This window comes from Megalops cyprinoides, chromosome 2, assembly GCF_013368585.1.
Source record: "Megalops cyprinoides isolate fMegCyp1 chromosome 2, fMegCyp1.pri, whole genome shotgun sequence".
NCBI classification, from domain to species: Eukaryota; Metazoa; Chordata; class Actinopteri; order Elopiformes; family Megalopidae; genus Megalops; species Megalops cyprinoides.
The window spans coordinates 66,541,312-66,547,900 of NC_050584.1; positions in this window are offsets into that span (position 1 = coordinate 66,541,312).

Sequence of the window (6,589 nt, forward strand, 5' to 3'; positions counted from 1 at the left end):
CGGAGGCGTACACCGTGCGCCGCCTGCTTAAAGTTCGGCGACGGGGGCGCGGACTCCAGTACCTGGTTGATTGGGAGGGCTACGGTCCTGAAGAGAGGTGCTGGGTCCCTGCCAGGGACATCTTGGACCCCGACCTCATCCGGGACTTCCACCGCCGGCACCCTGGCGAACCCGCTGTGACGCCTGGGGGCGTCCTTAGGGGGGGGGGGGGGTACTGTCAGGGCTCCGCCCTCCTAGCTGTGGTGTTTTTGTTTTTCCCTGTCCATGTGCTTTTGTTTTTCCTTGTGTTCCAGCCCCGCCCCGCTCCCCGCCTGGTCCCCGCCCACCTGATTGCCCCATTACCTTCACCTGCCTGCCTGCTCACCTGCATCTCATCTCCTCATCAGCCCAGCCCTATTTCTACCCTGCTTGTTCCTGTCTTGTTTGCCAGTTCATCTCAGTGTTTTCGTACCTGTTTCGTTCCCGCAGTTTTTTGGATTTCTGTATTCTCCGTGCCTGACTCTGCCTGCCCTTCGTCTTCGTTTCCTGCCTGCCGTTTTGTCCCTTTGCCTGATTGTTTGCCTGCCCGGTTCCTGATCCTGCCTGCTTCTGTTACTGACCCTGTTTTTGTCCACGGACTGCCTTCCGGTTTTCGACCCTGCCTGCTTTTGGTTTTGCTACTTTCCTGCCGTCATTATAAACCCGCCTGCAACCTGAAGCTCTCTTGGTCTGCGACTGAGTCCCTGCCTGAGTCCTTACAGTTTGCCAGTCGTTTCATGATGTTGTGTCAATAATCTACATAGAACAACTTAAAATGAGTGTATAGCACTACTTTGCAGCAGAGAAGCTACTCATCTGATTGGTCAGTGTGGGAGTCTTGCAATGAACCTGCATAATCGTCAGCTGCATGCTAAACAGCATTAAGTTCACTGAGCAGGCCTTTCTCTCCCTCATCTGACTGTGTTAGTGTCATGGACATATAGGATAAACAGAAAAATGTCAATGCAGTGAATTAAACACACGGATATGGGACTTGCACTGTACTATCCTATCTATCTACTGCTCCAAATCGCTAATAAGCGATGAAATTTTTATTCATTACTGTCTAGATATACAGGTTTTCTGTTGTTAGTAACTGCTTAAATAATATTTTTACATGATAAGCCTGTCATTATCTGATTATTTGTCACTAATGTCACATGAACACTGTCTGCAATGTCAAAGGGAGGCTGGGGGCATTGCTCTTTCATCAATAACTACCATCGATCAGGATGTTGCAGCTGAACATTTGGTTGAATTAAGGAAGGAAGGGAATTCAATGACATTTTATTGTTTTTAATGGTTGTATATTTATTATATTTTATTTATTTCATATTTTTTATATTTTTATTTATTATATTTATTATATTTTATTTTTGTTTTACATCCGGTTAAATTTTAAAGGCATGTCATCTGCCCTGCGTTTATTGTGTAATACAGAATCATATATATTCCGAATGATTTTTTAATAAATTTAGAAAACATTGTCAAATATGTTGAACATCAAAGAATTATACATTGCATTTTTCGATATCATAAAACTGAACGAATCAGGGACTCCGTGTACGAATCTTCTTGCTGAACTGAACGAAATTATTCAGTTCAGTAAAAAGAGTCAAAGTGCCCATCATTAACAAACAGCAGAGGTAATCAGCATGTTGGTTGCGGTTACCTGCTACACCTACCGGTGCGCATTTGACCAACAGTGCATTAGAATGAGATTAGGATGGCCCAGCACATTAACATATTGGACAAAAATACAGAAATGAATAAATGCATGAATGTAGAATAAATGATCAATTAAGTTATTCATTCATTTAAGTATTCTCAACATTTCTTTATTCTTTGTTTCAACACCCACTGTGGTCAGTAATCACGGAGAGAAGGATTCCCGGCCCCCATCCGAGATGCTATCAGACGCGCACTAACTAACTAACACCAGTTGCTGCGGGTTAGAACATGAAATCGAAAGTACAGCGAATTGCGCATTTTTTTTTTCAGACCGAGGGAGGAGCAAGAATAGAAGGAAAGACTATCGAGAATAAACCCGAAAACCGACGACATGTGAGTATCGGTAGCCTGTATAACATAAATAGAGTTACAGTCTGTATAATATGAACTCAGACCCGTATGTATTCGAAGAGTTTTCGTTTAGTTCTCTACCTTTTAGAAATGTGGCTTCTTGTTTGCTTGTGCATGGTCGGTGTCGGTCCAAATTTTCAAAGGCAGCGCTGTATAGTGTTTGCGAATGTACTTTACTGTATTTATAATGAGTGCGAAACGGTAATTAGCTCTATATGGTTATTAGTGCTTCTCCGTTGCGCGACTTCGGTCATTTCCCCTCACTCCCGAAAACATGTATGACCGTGGACTGGTGAACAGGGCCGCTATGGTGAGGACATGAAAATGAAAGTAAACTGTTCAGTTATCGCTGCGTTGCTGATGAAGGAAATTGAAGAGGAGTCAGCGAGTCAAAGTCTGTACAAAGTACTCGAAGACGAAGATATTACAATGATATAGCTTGCAATGACTGTGGGTTTAATTTTGAGAATCCTTTTCATCAGTCAACCCATAGCAGATGAGTGTCAATTGCATTTCCTACCCTGTAATTGTCATTAGGTGTGTGTGTGTGAGGAATGTATGCGACGGAGAAGCCAGCCATTGGCTAACGAGCCAAACCTGTCTAATTAGCAGTTGTTAAACACAGCTGCGTGGTTGCTGAAGAGGGCAAATCGTTGATGTCTTCCTGCGTTGCTTGGTTAGTGTCCAGTTTCCTGATTTATGTTGCGACCTTTGCCAAATTTGAGAGTATAAATTATTTGAAAGTCATAAATTATGTCATAAATAAACTGATATAGACCAGCATAATGACATAACAAACATGGCTTGACAATATGTCAACCACAAACAAAATACTGTCAGCCCATCCATATGCAGTATACAGTAGGGTTGAAATAACGTTTCCCTGGGACCCATGGTGCTATATTCAATACAACTGAATAAATACACAAGACAATAAAAAATATACAAAAGTAACCTGACATCAGATTTTTAAGGTGGTAGGCAGAGAGTGCAAGTAAATACGTAAACAGAATACACTTTTTAAAGTGGCAATGTGCTCAGTCCAGGGGAGTGGGCAGGGGCATGCTGTGCTCCGGGGGTGTGGGTCTGTTCCTGTGCAGGCGCAGGAGGGGAGGAGGGGGCAGCGAGGAGTTGAGGAGCCTGACTGCCTGAGGGAAAAAGCTGTTGCAGTGTCTGGCAGTGACAGTACGGATGCTCCGGTACCTTCTGCCAGACGGCAGGGGGGTGAACAGTCCGTGGGAGGGGTCTGTGGTGATACAGGTCGCCCACTGGGTGCAGTGGTTCTGGAAGAGCTCTTCCATGGTTGGAAGAGGGACCCCGATGATCCTCTCAACTGTCTTCACTATCCGCTCTAGGGACTTGTGGTCAGCAGCGTTGCAGTTCCCAAACCAGACGGTGATGCAGCTGCAGAGGATGCTCTCTGTGGTCCCTCAGTAAAAGGCGGTGAGGATGGGAGGGGGGAGGCTGGCTTTCTTCAGCCTCTGCAGAAAGTGGAGACGTTGCTGGGCCTTTTTGGTTATGGTGGTGGTGTTGAGTGTGCAGGTGAGGTCCCTCGCTATGTGCACTCCCAGGAACTTGACGCTGTTGGCTGTCTCCACGCAGAGCCGTCGATGTCCAAGGGGGTGTAAACAGCAGGGCTCTTCCTGAAATCACCAATCATCTCTTTCGTTTTTTCAACATTAAGAGACAGATTGTTGTCTCGACACCAGTCCACCAGCTTTGTCATCTGCAAACTTGATGATGTGATTAGAGCTGTGCTGGGCAGCACAGTCATGTGTCAGCAGGGTGAACAACACTGGGCTCAGCACACAGCCCTGGGGGGTGCCGGTACTCAGTTTCATGACCCTGGAGGTGTTCCTTCCTATACTGACAGACTGAGGCCTGTCAGTCAGGAAGTCCTGGATCCAGTTACAGATTGAGGTGTTCATGCCCAGTAAGCTCAACTTCCCTACCAGCCTCTGCAGAATGATTGTGTTGAATTCTGAACTAAAGCCTATGAACAGCATTCTGTCATATTTGTCCTCCTTGTCCAGGTGGGAGAGGGTGAGGTGGAGGGCTGTAGTGACGGCATACTGAGTTGTCCAGTTGGAGCGGTAGGCAAACTGCAATGGGTCCAGATGGTCCGGGAGGTAGGCCTTCACGTGCCTCAGTACCAGCCTCTCAAAGCACTTTGTCACAATGGGCGTGAGTGCTACAGGCCGGTAGTCATTGAGGCAGGACACGGTTGACTTCTTGGGCACTGGTATGGTCCTGGTTGTTTTGAGGCAAGCAGGTACTGTCGCTGTGCTCAGGGAGATGTTGAAGATGTCCGTGAGAATGCCTGCCAGCTGCCCAGCGCATTCTCTGAGCACCTGACCAGGTATGTTGTCTGGTCCAGCAGCTTTCTGTGGGTTTACTCTGCGTAGAGTATTCCTTACGTCATCTGTGGACAGGCAGAGGACCTGGTCGTAGGAGGAGGGGGGGGATCTTCCTCGCGAGTACCTTGTTCTGTGCCTCAAAACGTGCGTAGAAGTCATTCAGTGCATCTGGCAGGGAGGCGTCACTGCTACAAGCCTGAGGTGTTGGTCTGTAGCCCGTGACGGTTTGTATTCCCTGCCACATGCGCCGTGTGTACTTGGAGTCCATGAAGTTGCTGTGGATTTTCTCTGCATAAGCACGCTTTGCCTCCTGCCTGGCTCGGGACAGTTTGGCTCTGGCTGTGATGAGCGCCTCCCTGTCACCAGACTTAAAGGAAGCATCCCCTGGCTTTCACCAAAGCGCGCACCTCTGCAGAGAACCAGGGTTTTTGATTTGCACGGGTGGTGACAGTTCTGGAGATAGTAACATCCTCAATGCACTTGCTAATGTAGCCAGTCACTGAGGCTGTGTACTCCTCCAAGCCCACAAGCTTCTCTGAAGATTTCCCAGTCTGTGTTTTCAAAACAGTCCTGGAGTGCTGATATGGCTCCCTGAGGCCAGGTTCTCACCTTCTTCAGGGCTGGTCTGACCGGTTTTTGTATGAGTCTGTATGTTGGAGTCAGTAAAATGGAGATATGGTCCGATTGTCTGAGGTGGGGGCGGGGTGCGGCCTTGTATGCACTGTGGATGGTTGTGTATACAAGGTCCAGCATGTTATCCCTGCGTGTGGTAAAGTCTATGTGCTGGTGGAATTTCAGAAGTACTGTCCTTAAGTTTGCGTTGTTGAAGTCCCCTGCGACGATAAAGAAGCCATCGGGGTGAGCCAACTGTAGCTTGCTGATTTTCCCGTAGAGTTCACCCAGAGCCCCGCTAGCATTAGCATTTGCGCTAGCGCTGGGGGGGTGTAAACAGCAATGGTGATCAATGTTGTGAACTCTCTCAGGAGGTAGAAGGGCCTACATCTGACTGCCAGGACCTCCATGAGTGCTGAGCAGTGCGCAGAGACAGTCGCTGCATTCGCACACCATTCCTTGTTGATGTAAACACACAGGCCACCAACGCGGGTCTTACCGGACAAAGCAGCAGTAAATTTAAGTTTGTTTACGAATGCAGAAAATCCACTTTCTTGTTTTATGATTGTGAAAACCAATGAATTCAGCTTCAAAAATGTAGGCTGGTTTTTAATACATAGTCATAGTTCTGATTTAATTATCTACTATGTATCCAATACCTTTATTTTATAGATGCTGTTGTTCTCCTAGAGTAGAAAGTAGACCAAGCTCCAAGCAGTTCCAATAGTCAGTTTCGATCTCACTGATTTGTGACCTTTGTTGAGTACATTTGTCAGAGAACTGTGATTCAAAAACCGGCCGAGACATAGTTGGTGAATTTCTTATCTAGAAACACCATCTTATAGTATTTAAAGTATCAAAAGGCAGTAATAAACTGTAGCAACCTTTCTCATAAATACCTAATGCACACATGTTGTTGTGAATATGATGACTGATGTTCCACTCAGTGTATGGTGTGTTTACAGGTCTGCTGATCTGGGTCAGAAGCCCATCCTGGACTCACCTAGACCATCCCATTCCAGAATCCTGAGGGGTAGGCGTGGCCTTTGAAATGAGTCTCTCTGGGGAGTGTGAGACCCATGATGGAGCTATGGACCCTGAGAGAAAGAGGTGAGAGGAGCTGTGTGTTTGCATGTGTGTGCATGTGTGGGTGCGTGTGTTTGCGTGTGTGTGCGTGTGTGTGTGTGCGTGTGTTTGCGTGTGTGTGCGTGTGTGGGTGCGTGGTCACACTTCAGTTGTCCTTCCTCCATGTTAACCATGTTCAGATTATTCAGCTGTGTGCTGTTAACAGAGAACAGCTGGAAAGAGCGGGCTCACCTGTACCCAGCTGTCTGTCGGTGAAGACTGACAAGTCAATGGACACTCCAATCCAATTCAGAGGAGGAGACTTTTCTACAGAACTGAGGTGAGCTGATCAGCCTATATAATTGGTGCCCTTTCTAAGGATACACCTCCATCACTTCCAGCTTCTGGTCAGCAGTTTACCTGTATATGATCACCCAGAAGGAACGCTGCCCCTA